Raw genomic sequence first — 15,548 nt, 5'->3', positions numbered from 1 at the left:
TGATGGCCGAGATATTCCTTTCCTCTATCTTTTTGCCCATCCGGCATTCGGAATCTGCGCGCAGTCTTCCGAACGCCGGACAGTGGGCCACAAGGTGGACCACGGTCTGGCCCACGCCCGGTTCACAGAAGCACGAGGGGTCCTCCTTGAGCTTGAACCTGTGAAGGTGCTCAGAGAACCCCCCGTAACCCGTGAAGAGCTGGGCCAAGACCGTATCCATCTCGACACTGCGGAGCACGCGGTAGGCTGAAAACCATGGCATGTACTGCGCTGCCTTCGTTCAGCGACCTGAACTGTGTTGTCGTTCCGCATTGTGGGAGATCTACTCGAAAAGCGATAACCTTTTGGCCCAAACCGCCGACGATTCCACGAACGACGTTCCCTGCTCACTGCACTGCCTTCAGCCTAGCAATTCTTCGAGCTACGTAATTTATTTTCGTTCTTCTTTTTTATTTTTGTGTTGGTTTATCAATTATTATTACTTAATTATGATCATGCCAATAAGTCTCTGCGTTTATAGCATAATCATTACACTTGGCAGGTAGTTATGGTACGAAGAGAACGATGCTGTTCATCTTTTGGAAACTTATTTTTTAGCAGTGGCAATCATATATAAATAATGCATAAAGTGGAATTATAAGACTGCATGCTAGGAATCGAACCAGCGACCTATTACCCCAGGTCTCAGTACTCTGGGCTACCACTGCTAAACCATTACAATTTTATGTATCATTTTCGAAAAGGTTGTACAGCATTGTGGCATTGGTATCTTTGGTAGAGACCTATATCTTGCAGTAGAGGTATATCGGCATTCACGAGGACTAATGAACTATAGTTTTACCCATTAAAGCCTTTATATTTATAATCAATTATTATGTATTTTATTAAACGGTTTTATTTAGTTCGACCCGTACGGAATTTGTTTGTTTGGGTCAAAATTAGAAATTAAAATTTAATCACCTTCCCGTTGTCAGATTGATCTGAAATTTGGTACACACGTTTAATTTAGATGACAATACAATATAATAAAATCAATAACATTATAAATCTAAGATTGCCGCCGATGCAAAATGGCGGATTACATATTTTTTCTTAACCCCCTCAATATGGGTATCAAATGAAAGGGCTACACTAGTAAAACACGATGATTATGTTAAAATTTAAAATTCAAGATGGACGCCGTTCCAATATGGCGGACTAGGTACATATTTTTCCACAACCACCACAATATGGGTTTCAAAAAACCGTTTAATTTAAAAGTTTTTTAAATGTATTAATTACGATTATATTCGTCATATGTTCTTGAAAGTTTAAGGTAAGAAACCAAAAGAAGTTAATTCGTTAAAGTTTGTGCGAAGTCGTATAAATATAACTAAGTTCGTTGCGGGTGTATTTTGAAATATTTCCAGTTCCATCCCGGTACAGAGGAGCTGGGAGTGAATTTTTAGGAACGGCAAGATGTCTGATTTCCTTGCGTCTGCAAACTTTGCTACAATGAAATCTCTCTCAAGACGTCAATGGAGTTGTTAGATGAAGTTTTCGTGTGAAATTTTCGAAATAGATTTATATTCGTTGCGCATTTTTCGACGGTTTCTTATTTGATAATTTCATATTTCTATAATATTATCTCTCGTCTATTCTTTATCCTGGTTTTACAACATGATATAATCAAATATTGATTACTTGCAACATACTTATTCTGGCCACTTATTTAAAATAATCAATATATTATTTTTGTTTACGCCGTGATATATATATACTTTTTCGCATTCTTATTTCACACTCGAAATTTATTAAATGATTATGTAGCTTTTCCCCTCAAAATGCCGAGTGAACAAGCTGTGCTGTGAAATGGCAACACTGACATTGAGTTAAAAAAATTGACAAAACTTTCTTCTGCCTACCATCAACGTTTCGATCTTGTTACTAACTGCAACAACGCGTTGTATTTTTACTGTACAACAGACAATTGAAGCTACAACGTGGATCAAGATTCGAGTCGCTCTATGGACTCTGAGAACCAGAATTAATATACATATGAGTAAGAAAAGGTCCAATATTTTTCCACTTCCGCACATGCAGTTGTAGTCGTGCAATAAAATGCACCGCCCGCTAGCCCGTTGATAAATGCCTATGCGGCAAACAATGCGAATCACACAACCGCCACCGCCAAATTACTCTACACGTGTTTAACCCTTCCACGGGGCATATTAGTCCTTTTCTTACTTAGGATGGGCTTCCGCGAGGTAACGCCTGATTCCATTAATACACATATAAGTTCCTCGGCTCTTGGCTTCCTATCCTACTATTCTTTTTCCTGTTGTAACAAAGTGACTCTGCATAAAATTTCGTAATAATCTGCGCAACCGCCTCGCAAATATAGTCCACTTATTCCGCGAAGAATATTATTAACTTACATTCCACCAACTTTTGAATTTGGAATCTGTCATTTTTACATGATTGTTCATTATGATTTCTTATTATCACGCTAAATTATTGTAAAAAATTATGATAATAAAATGTAGTAGAGTGATAAAGAGAACCGAATCGTTGTGATTGCATCACATAAAGTGTAAGTAGTAATTATTAAAGTATATGGCATATATGGCATATATAAGTAGAAATGAGAAAAGTATATAGCATATATGGCATATATAAGTAGTAATGAGTAAAGTATATAGCATATATGGCATATATAAGTAGTAATGAGTAAAGTATATAGCATATATGGCATATATAAGTAGTAATGAGTAAAGTATATAGCATATATGGCATATATAAGTAGCAATGAGTAAAGTATATAGCATATATGGCATATATAAATAGTAATAAGTAAAGTATATGGCATATATGGCATATATAAGTAGTAATGACTAAAGTATATGGTATATATGGCTTATATAAGTAGTAATAAGTAAAGTATATTGCATATATGGCATATATAATGAGTAAAGTATATGGCGCCGATTACAATATTTAAAATCCTCCATATGCTTGGAATTAGTCAAATGTTTGTGTACCGGCCTATTGATTGCTTCCATGAAACCTCTGTTTGGGACAGAAAAAGATCTTGCCTTCCACGTAGTGTACGTAAAAAGCAAACAAAGCATAAAGGAAAAATTTCGAAGAAATTCTACCAGAAAGTAAAAGATTTTATATCGGGAGTTTAAGATAGCTCCTAGAAACATGTGGGGTATTTTAAAACATGTTTTTTGAATTGCAACTTATAAGAAACACACTGATTATATATATATATATATATATATATATATATATATATATATATATATATAACAACAAAAGGACGGTATTTATGCTGAATGCTTTAAAAAGCCTTACAATTAGTCAACGGAATACAAGATGGGCATTATACGACTTCAGTTACGGTTTGGTGGGGTGTTACCTATGAAGAAGTGCCTGAGCAATATTTTTTGATAAATCCATCAAAATATTTGCACAAGATAGTTAAGCCTTAACAACACCATGTTCAATAACCAAGAATGGTTCCATCAGCAGGAATCAGTACCGAGTCATAAATCTCGGTCCATATCCTGGTTAGAAATGAACATTCTGGACTTCATCAGAACTGTAGAATGTCGTACAGTCATAGTCTTAATCCACTGGATTATGATTTACAAATAAACAAATGAATAAATACATAAACGTGACAGAAGTCGGGAGCGCTTCCAAAATAACTACAGATACATATATATATTTTAAAATAACTACAGATACATATATTTATTATCAGATTAATTTTAGTTGTTGCCAACAAATAAATAATTTACTTAATGATCATAAAGTACGAAAAAGCTTCTGCAGATTTTGTGCTTCCAGAAGTAATTGTTCTATAGAATTTCAGCATATGAAACATATTTATGAAATATTTCATAGTGTTAACTTTATACAAGGTGATTGAAAATAATAGTAAAAACTTTACATTTGACGAAGTTAACAGTGCAATGTCACGTGTTCATTATTATTTTGAAATTAATAATTTAGCCTCAATTACTTATAAAACGTTAGAGTCACAATCGTTGACTACTGTTATTAACAATAAAGTATTAGAGTTGACCGACTCAACGGTTTTTTTAGGCTTTACTTTGGATTAAAATCTTCTGTGGAATCCTACTTTCTTGATACACGCAGATAAACTAGCACAGCAATCATTACAATTACAATTACGGATGTTAGTACACCTCGACTCGTATATTTTAGTGATTATTAATTCTTTATTTATTTTACACAAAAAAACGGTATAGTATATTTATAAGTTACAAGCTAGAGATTACCTTTGAGAAATGTTTTTAAAGAATTTTAAAAATCTACTATCATAAGTGCATGTAAAGGTCTACTTAAACAAACCAATTTTGAATATAAACTTACATTTTTTACGCAAATTATTGCAATTAAATTTAGAATGATATTTTTCTATGTTGAAAAAAGGCTACGTAGTGATCAAGGCAAAAAGAAACGATTCGAATTTGTATGCGCTACCACGAGAGTACACCCTTGTCATTGGACGTCACACGCAAGACGTTCAGGATCGCATATATTTTTTCAGGATTCTCCCTACCGGATATCACAAAGATTCTTCCTTTGGGATATAAACGGAGCCCTCTTGCATACTTTGCAAACTTAATAGATTTACGTATTTTCAATATTAACTTTGCAAATACAAAATGAAACAACATAAAAATTATTTTATAGCCACGTTTTTGCGTCTTATCGTACGTTTATTCTCATGTGTGGACAGGGACAATATTTTATTAAAAATTTATTCACGTAATGATTCATATTTTCTCGCCCTTTTATAAGTCTTAACATCTTTCACTAGTTATTCTTTTTGCATCACCTTCTATTTCATTCCTTTTTATACCTTGTTACCTTTCATACATTGCCTCACATCCTTCGCCATTTCTTCTGGATACTGTTAGTCGATCAAAGACCTCGCGGATTGGAGATCTGTGAGGTATAATTTCACGAGGAAATGAGCAATGGTAGCCCAGGTTTAGAAGACTGAGGCTTCGATTCCTGTAAAACCTTATATAATTAACACTTTGCGGATTAATGACATAGGATTGCCGCTGATCACATATAAGTTTCCATTGGATGGGCAGCAATGTCTTCTGCGTATGATACCATACTGCGATCGCCAACCCGACTGCCAAGTGTGGACTTATGGTATCTTTGAGGTCTATGCCTTGTAATGGACTTCTATTGGCTGAATTGTTGCCGAGAACGACCGCAATGATGAGCTTTGATTTATATTTTTCTCCTACGACACTTCTTTGCTACTCTGTCTAATGTCTTGCTCCACTTAGATATATGACGCGTTCCTGTGACTCAGATATACTTGTTAGTTTTTTAGGAGAACCGGTAACTGCTCCAAGGCTACCGAGGGCCAGACCCAAGGGGATCATCATCATTCATCATTTATTCCTGTCCTCAAGATGGGACAGAGGGCATCCGCAGTACGTCGCCATCCCAAGCGGTCTTGAGCCTCGTACTTGACTTCGCCTCATATCATTCCAACTGCTTTCGCGTCTTCGCTTTCCTTGAGGATTCTAGGGCTTGCCTCGGTATATGATCAAGGTCCCTTCGGAGCGTGTGGCTTATCCAGTTTCTTTTGCGACGTTTGATCTGCTGGTCGTTCGGCATCTTACCGCAGCGTTTCCAGAGATCAACGTTGGAGATTTTCTCAGGCCAGTATATACCAGGAATACGACGAAGACAGTTGTTAACGAAGACTTGGATAAGAGAATAAGTTGATTTTAGTGAGTAGGAATTCCACATAGCCCTTTCCTCCCACCAGAGGTAGGGTATTTTAAACATCCGGAAGATTTACTCCCAGAAGCCCAATAGGTCTTCATCTCAGGTTTCAGACGACCGTGGTCAGATAGTTGAATGACATTGGACACAGGTCACTTCTACTATTCAACCGATGGACTCCCACTGCAATACAATAGCCTTCCCCAAAGGTCGTCACGAGGATCAGTACTTTGCTGCCTGTATCCAGTGACTTCCAGACCTTCATTACGTCGTCGCTCCATCTAGTGGAGGGCTTACCTACGCTCTAAAAGTCATCGATTATACGAGCGATGTGGTCTGCTCATTGCCACTTAATATGAGCAATTCTTCAAGCTACATCGGTGATTCTGGTTCTTCTATGATCATATCCCTCTGCATTGATCAGGTCGCTCATAACAGGTCTTATTTGAAATCTGTTGATTGGGTGAAATGTCCAGCATTGGACAAGTCGTTATCAAAATAATCATGATGATGATATTTAAATTTAGAAAACGTAAGGTTAACTTGATACAAAATGTAACACAAAAGGAGTTACATAACAAAAACTTACTTATATGTAAATGTGAGCAGCAATGTTTTAAGCGTTTCCTTTAAATAGAGAATAAACCTTGCATGCTACACTGTTGTATGTATGTAAAGTGTAAAAACTTCATTCGTATTCAGCTGTCGGTGGGGAATGTCCCAGGCTGGTATACGCGAATAAATATCACACTACACCGAATGCAGAGCGATAGCGAAGCCATTAAAATATTTTTTATAATTTTTTACAAAATATTTTTACTTGAGTTTCGAGACTTCCTCAGACTTGAGATATCTAGGTGGGGATATACCATCATCGCCACGCTTAGCAGACTAGTTGGCGATCCCAGTGTGACTGTGCTGGCGAGCGCTGCACTTTGTTGCACGACTACCACTGCATGAGCGGAAGCGGCTAAATATTGGTCCTTTTCTTACTTAGGATGGACTTCCGCAAGGTAACGCCCGATTCCATTAAATAGTGATATATAAGTAGAGACAATCTTTTTATATATAGTGTCTACGCAGGCTCCAAAAAAATAGTAACACTTTGCAAGTTACTATGAGATTTTACGAAAGTTTTACGGGTCACATTTATAAATGTAATACGTTCTTAAAACCTGATATTTCATGTTTATAAGACATTAAAAGTAAATAAAAAAGGAATTTTGTTTAATTTATGCAACTACTTCAACAATTGCATCTTAGTAATATAAACCAGTATGGTATATGTTTATATATATATATATATATATATATATATATATATATATATATACAAGGTGATCGGTAAAAGGAGTAAAATCTTTAAAGGGTTAAATATATAGTTAATTTTCTGACAATTTATTTACTGTACACCCTATATAAAAATCAATAGCTTCAGAAATAATAAAAAACATAATAATAAATAATATAGTAAATATGGTAAGAAAAATATTTATTAATGTCTGATTACCACGTATTAAAATTAATTATTTTTCATTATCTGTCGCCATAATTGGCTGCCGGAAGTAATAAGTCTGTGGCAATCCTAAAGAAAAAATTATTATTTATCAGTGATCACTTTATACAGGGTGATTATAAATGAACTTGAAAACTAAAGGGATGAATATAACGTTAAACAAAACGTCTACTAAATTTGGATTATTAAGTAGTAAAATAAAAATCGGTAAAAAACTTTTAAGTTAAAAGGTTTTTTAAACGGTTTTATTTGATACCCATATTGTGGTGGTTGTGGAAAAATATGTACCTAGTCCGCCATATTGGAACGGCGTCCATCTTGAATTTTAAATTTTGACATAATCATCGTGTTTTACTAGTGTAGCCCTTTTATTTGATACCCATATTGAGGGAGTTAAGGAAAAATACGTAATTCGCCATTTTGTATCGGCGGCCATCTTACATTTATAATGTTATTGATTTTATTATACTGTATTGTCATCTAAATTAAATATTTGTACCATATTTCAGATCAATCTGACAACGGGAAGGTGCTTAAATTTCAATTTCTAATTTTGATCCAATTAAATAAACTAATAAATTCCGTACGGGTCGAACTAAATAAAACTATTTAATAAAAATAAATACATGACATTTCAGAGTAATTGTATACAGGTTGATTGCAAATAGATCTTTTACGCATTCATCTCTTAAAAACTTATTTTAAATCAACCTGTATATCTTTTAAGTTTTATATAAACGTGAAGTTATAACATAGCGTTTAATGTTTTTAACTGAAATACATTTATACACTATGCGACCTTTTGTACGAAGCATATCCTTCTCTCTGTTGAGGACATTGTTCGCATGCCAACAAAATATTTAGCTTCCTTATTTGAAATACCAAGACAAAGTAGTGGTATAATTTACTTGCATCAGTATTTCAGGCCAAGTACAACGTAAACCTCTAAAAAAAAGGATATACAGTAATACCCCGCTTTACGCGATCACGTTATACGCGGTTTTACTTTAACGCGAATTGCAAATTTCGCGCCCAAATGCCTCGAATTACGCGAAAGAGTGCGTATAAATATAATGTAGTCATCAACTTCTCTATGGTGTCTTGACCATCTGTCAAACAATTAAAAACAGTGTTGGGTGTTATGAACGTATTTTACAGGAACGTAAACAAAACGTTACCCAAAAGACAATAGATCTATTTTTCCGTAAAAAATAAAAGTATGTGTTGCATAAAGTGTTCCTAGAATTAAAGTGATTGATTAAAATTATTTGTATTTATTTGTAATAATTTTCGACTATGTTTAATCATAAACCTCGTTATACGCGAATTTCAGTTAACGCGATTTTTTTTGGAACGTATTCCTCGCGTAAAGCGGGGTATTACTGTATAGGAGATCTCTACTAAGGAACTTTATTAGTGATAACTGAATCACATCTTATTTAAGAAAAAAAATTCAAAGTAAAATAAAATCGATTATATATATATACATATATACATGTAAGGTTGGGCAGTTGTATCCCAGAGGGGGAGGACTGACATATGCGATAGTATGTCGCGTTCGATACTCGAGATACAATGATATATAATTCACACTTTATGCATTAATTACATAGGATTAATGTTGCTCGCAAATAAGTTTCCAGAGGATGGGCAGCAGCGTCTTCTGCGTACCATAATACCACACTGATCGCCAACTAGTCTACCAGACATGACGATTATGGTACATCCCACCAAAACCTTGCCTATATATATACATGTATACAAATTTATCAGGGGGACCGGAAAGTAATGTCGCTTTAAGTAAGAAACGGACCAATATTTAGCCACTTCCGCACATGCAGTTGTAGTCGTGCAATAAAGTGCACCGCCCGCCAGCCCGCTGATAAATGCGTATGCGGCAAACAATGCGAATCACACAACTGTCACCGCCAAATTACTCAATTCCAAATTCGAGTCCTTTTCTTACTTAGGATGGGCCTCCGCGAGGTAACGCCTGATCCATTAAATATTTAATGTCGCTTTCTTAACTTAAATTCACACGACTATATTTATAACAAGTTTTTATTTCTAATCAACAATATATACACCTTCGATATCAACAACCTTTTGCGTATACATTCAATGCCGGAGCGGTAAAAATCAATCGGTTTTTCTATAAAATATGTCGACAGAAATGACATTACTTATCGGTTTCCCAATATATATATGCTCGCATATATACAGATTGCTCCAATTAGATAATTAGATATATATCTTTACGTATTTTATTGTTCTGGTGGACTAAATAAGAAAAAAATAGTTCATGTTATTGTGAATTTAAAAAAAAAATATATATAGCATCGCTTTTATTATGTTACAATCTTTAATTTATATACATACAGGTCGGTCGTGCCATCCGGTTTATTATAATATCCCGTCAAACATTTTAAGGAAGGTACGGAAACATTTAAACTTTGTCCTCCCAAGGTAACGTACCTTCTGAACATATTAAACAACAAATTTCATTTCGCACGCTGTTCCTTCGCGAATTTTATTTGATATATAGCTCAATCTACTTTTATAGCGCGTGTTCATTTAATATCCTTTATAATTACAACCCAACGCCCTTGTGAATCTTTATTAAAATGTAATTTAGACGTATTACGAGCAATTTATAAAAGATTTGAGAGCTCGACGCTTTCAAATTTTGAAATATTTTCGTTTTTTTTTTATTAATTCTATGCATTATTAATTAGCTTTATACGATTTTAGTAAATAAAATTTTGAACGAAATTTATTATGTGCCTCATAATGGAAGATTAAAACGGCGTTCAACGAGATTGAATTTTTATTACTTAAACAAATCAAATACATTATATTTTCAGATAAAATATGTTTGATTTAATTTAATGAGACACTAGTATAATATATTTATTTCGAAATATTTAAAATCAACACATCATTCTTTGTGTTCCTTCCGTCTGTACTGTTTCTTGAGGTTCTAGATCTCATTTAAGTAGCTAATCTAGTCAGCTAGTAGTTATGGATACATCTACAGATATAGTTAGAAATGTGTGCAATAGTGTAATGACACGGATACTGATACAGATATGGTTACAAATCCGTATACGGACTAGGATACGGATTACCATACGGATACTGACATGGTATACAAATACGGATACTGGCACGAATACGTACACAGACACCGATACCGATACGGATTCGGATACGGATACTGATATGGTTATAGATGCGTACACCAATAAGCATACTGGCACGTATACATATACTAACACTGACACTGATGCGGTCATAAATAAGTATACGGATAAGGATACTGGCATGGATATGTATACCGATACTGATGTGTTTACAAATACGTACTTGGACACGGATACGGATACTAACATGGTTACGAATACGTACATAGATACGTATATAGATACTGACATCGTTCCAAATCGTATATAAATACGGATACTGACACGGATACGTATACGCTTATAAATACATTTACGGATACGTATCCTAACATCATTATGGATACGAATACACGTATAGACAAATAGGTAACAACTTTGTAAATATCTTCTTTTCATGTTAATCGGATTGGACTAAGAAACAAATTTAAATATTTACTCGGTTTTGTAGCTAAAGTCGCTAAAAGTATTTAGTATTAAAAAGACCGTCTCTTCCTCTTTACTGCGGTTTCATTAATTCTCCTAAGGTACCGGAGCACTATTGTGGCATTGCTAATCTGTTTTCGCGTCTAGTAGAAAACAGTTACTTTGTTATTTAGTTGTAAAGAGTTTTTTTTTTCATTCTCGTTTACAGCTGCTCCGCCGTGTACTGTATTTTTAATTATTACACTGGGCTACGTATGTGCAATGTCATGTAAATTATACGTATATGTATAAAGTTAATATCTAACTGTTCACTAACTAATAAGTTCGGTAGTTGGATGAGAAAAGACAAAGAATAAAGTTCACTATAAAACGGTTTAATTTAGATAGGAGGAGATAGAAACTAATTTTAGCCAAAGGAAAAAACATTAAATATCAGAAAGACACAAGGCTTATTATGTTGCAAATGAGTTGGCGAAAATCGCGACAGCAAGAAACGTGCGTACAGCGCGCGAGCATAGCTAACAATGGCGAGCGGCGGCCGGAGATAGCCGAAGTTAACCGATGCGCCGGCGCAGACAAACACTCGTGTAATATAGGTGCGATCTTTGCGTTACTAAAGATACGACCATTTATTGTGCGTCCTTTTAGGTCGCTACATGTATTTGTTTTATTATGAGAATTATTATAAGAGAAAAACAGATAAATCTGGCATCAAAATTTTAGTATCACAAAACGCCTAGTTCTATCAGTTCATTAATAAATATTAGATTGTACTAAAACATTCAAGGTGTTTATTATGGCAAAACAGAATGGTTAATATACAGGGTGATTGATTAAAGTAAAAATTTTCTATCTTCTACAAATCTCTACTGTGATAATTTTAGAATAGAGTAAAGGGATGAAAGGATGTGGGTGAAAGAATGTCAATAAAATGAATGTTTATGATACACATGGGAGGTCTTTGAGATCATCAAAGAATCCGAAATTAAATAAGAATAAGTGAAAACGATTAAATAGCAAATAAAGCAAAATAAAAATGAAATATATAAAATAAAATAAAGAAATATTAAATTGAGGAATGAGATGAGGAATGAATGATATCGAATGAAAGAGAAAGGCCTTCCAAAAGATAGGGGTACGAGAGGCCCCGAATAGCAGGGGCCATAAAAATAACATCTGACAGTACAAAGTCTGTAAGGACATATTATAGTAAACAATAATTAATCAATAAAGATATTTATTATTCCTGTACAATCCTTTCAGGATTATTTGAGGATATCCACATGTTAACATACATCAATTGACAGCAAGTTATCTATATAATACCCTTTTAAAGCAAACACCTAAAAGCGAACACCGTATATATGCCGATCAAAGCTTCTAGTAGAAAAGCTCAAAACGATACTACACAATGCATGTTATAAAAGCACTCTGTTATTCTTCTGTGAGAAGTAAAACTCGTCGAACAGTTGTTTTGTTATGTAAGAATTCAAAACATTCTATAGGCCATGAAATAATTTTGGGAGCGATTCATAATGCATAGTTAAGTTCACTAAAGAATTTTATACACTCACATCGAATCTCAAATTTAAGTCGATTTGAGTCCAAATATAAATTAGCTGCCAAAAAATTTGTGTATTCTGGGGAAGGTTCGGCAGTGTTCGGCGGTGTTCGGCAGTATTCGGAAATGTTCGGCAGTATTCGGCATTGTTCGGCAGGGTTCGGCATTGTTCGGAAATGTTCGGCAGTGTTCGGTACTGTTTAGCAGTGTTCGGCAGTGTTCGGCATTGTTCGGCAGTGTATATGTAGCTTGTATTGAGGGGATGGGAATGTAATGTCGCTTTCTTAAGTTAAATTCACACGACTACGTTTTTAACAAGTTTTTATTTCAAATTAACAATATATTCACCTTCGTTATCAACATCCTTTGCCTCTGGTATACAAATTTTCAATGCCGGAGCAATAAAAATCAATCGGTTTTTCTGTAAAATATCTTGACAGAAATGACATTACTTTCCGGTACCCCTAATATGTAGCATTCCTTATGTGTTTTTCTTACTTGGAATGAAACTGAATATCTCCAAAAATGATACACAAGTTTTATTAGTCGAGACAAACAACTAAATACAGAAAAATTGCTATTGAAAAGTATTCGAGCCGTGACGCGAGCGACATGCATTCAGCGCTGGAACGTTTGGCCTACTGGGGATGCAATCGCGCGAAGAGCTGGCCAAGCTGCGCGTGCGCAGGGCCGCATTCTGCAGTCCCCACAAATCAATGGTATCAGAAATAATAAATAACTTAATGATAATATAGTAAGAAAAGACAATTCAAAAAATAAAAAAAAATTATTGCCTGATATAATTAGACTATCGCATGCCAATAGAAAAAATAAGTCAATTAATATTTATCAAAGTGATCATTTTATATTGAGTGATTATTTATAAGTGAAAAAGTTTTAAACCTTTTTGCTGAAAAATGAGCTTTGCTTTTACACCTATAACTAAGTAAAATGTATACATCAAACCAGTAAAACCTAGTTGCATCAGTTTATTAAAGTCAAAATAAAATTAAAATAGTATTTTTAAATAGCGTAATATATTGCAAATCAACAAAGAAGATCAGAATTTACGCTAAAAGGAAAGTATTTGTTTTGCTTGAACTTAATCTGTAAGGTTCGATAAATTCCGTTCCGAACGTAATTTCCTGTAAGTAATGAAGGTATGGTAATCCTATGGGACATGTACCTTACTTGGAACTAAATTCTCATTTGTACCTTTTGCAGCTTAGCACGAAACTCGGCGACCTGAGATTTTTCCTCTAAAAGTTAATTTAAACCTGTGATTTTATTAGGAGCTTTTTATATTGGAAATTATGGTACGCAAAATGATCATGCAATTAATTTGATAACAGTTGATATATATATATATATATATATATATATATATATATATATATATATATATATATATATATATATATATAATATATATATAAAACTCTCGTGTCACGAACTCCTCCGAAACGGCTTGACCGATTTTTACCATATTTTACATGCGTATTCAGTATGTCTGAGTATCGGCTACTATCTATTTTCCATACCCCTAAGTGATAAGGGTGATCCACCCCTAAATTTTATTTTTAATTTTTTAGACAATTTTTTTGGTTTTTATTTTATTATGATACAGCATACAAAAAAACATACAATTTGATATGTGCCTTTTGGGATCGGCAAAGAACAGGCCCACCCCATTTCCACGCGTGGGTGTCGTACGAGTCGACAGAGGGATTAGGTTCCAGAGGAGGCAGCAGTGTCCTTTGCGTATTGTAACAACGCACTGCGATCGCCAATTCGCCCGCCAAATCTATATCCTCCCATAGATATCCTTGGAGAAGGCCTAAGCCTTGAAGTGGTTGTCTATGAGTTTAAATAAATAAATACATTATAAAAACTTTAAAGTTAAACGGTTTTTTGATACCCATATTGTGGTGGTTGTAGAAAAATATATAACTAGTCCGCCATATTGGAACGGCGTCCATCTTGAATTTTAAATTTTGACATAATCATCGTGTTTTACTAGTGTAGCCCTTTCATTTGGTACACATATTGAGGGGGTTAAGGAAAAATATGTAATCCGCCATTTTGTATCGGCGGCCATCTTAGATTTATAATGTTATTGATTTTATTATTGTCATCTAAATTAAATGTGTGTACCAAGTTTCAGATCAATCTGACAACGGGAAGGTGCATAAATTTCAATTTCTAATTTTGATCCTAAAATACCGTACGTGTCGAACTATATAAAACAGTTTAAAAAAGAAGATAGAACAAGGTGATCAAAAAGAAAAACATTCTTACAGAGTTCATTGAAGGATGCAATTATAATTTTTACTACATTTTTCCTAGTCTATACCGAGAAGCTATTCTAGTCATGCAAGTGTTAAGATTATATATCCCTCCAATGGTATACCTAATAAATCGAGGAACAAAATCAGGACAAGGGGTGCCATCAACGATATAATAAAGAAAAAGAAGTTGAATCGATGCTTCTAAATAATCCTTAAACAGTAAAAACGATATTCAAGTAATAGTTTAGTTTGAATATTCTTAAATACATTTGTGATCACATTAAACTCAGCTGTGTTTTTTTGCGATCAGAACGCATTTGGACACTTGATGCATAATTAGATTTTCGTTTTAATAAAATTAGTCTCTTTTGGGATTTAAATCTAAACGTACACAAAATAAAACTATTTCGATATCATCAGAGAGAGGTTACAAGAGACATTATAATTCAACAGCTCAGGTTTCCGAGGGAATTCTTGACTTACATCATCATGATGGTTTCAGCCAGAGAATATTCAGAGCCGGATAAAGACTAAATTGTTACGAAATATTTTGATTGCTTTGTAAAATTCTTTGAAATAGTGAATAAATAAGGAACAATACAATATAAATAATCGTAAAAGACAATAAAAGTACTAAACCAGATAGATAAGGAGATAAAAAACTACAATTGTACTGTCATTTATATAAATTACCCATTGTGATATTTTAGAAGCGGTGGAGAGGAAAGGAAGGAATAGGAAGATATAGGGAAATAAAATAGATGAATGAATGATTGAAATTGTGATAGAAAAAGGAGAGTAAG

This window comes from Battus philenor, unplaced genomic scaffold (assembly GCF_028537555.1).
Source record: "Battus philenor isolate CCGP_79_NKW_IND1 unplaced genomic scaffold, ilBatPhil1.0.hap1 SCAF_17, whole genome shotgun sequence".
Lineage (NCBI taxonomy): Eukaryota > Metazoa > Arthropoda > Insecta > Lepidoptera > Papilionidae > Battus > Battus philenor.
This window is presented reverse-complemented; position numbering follows the sequence as displayed.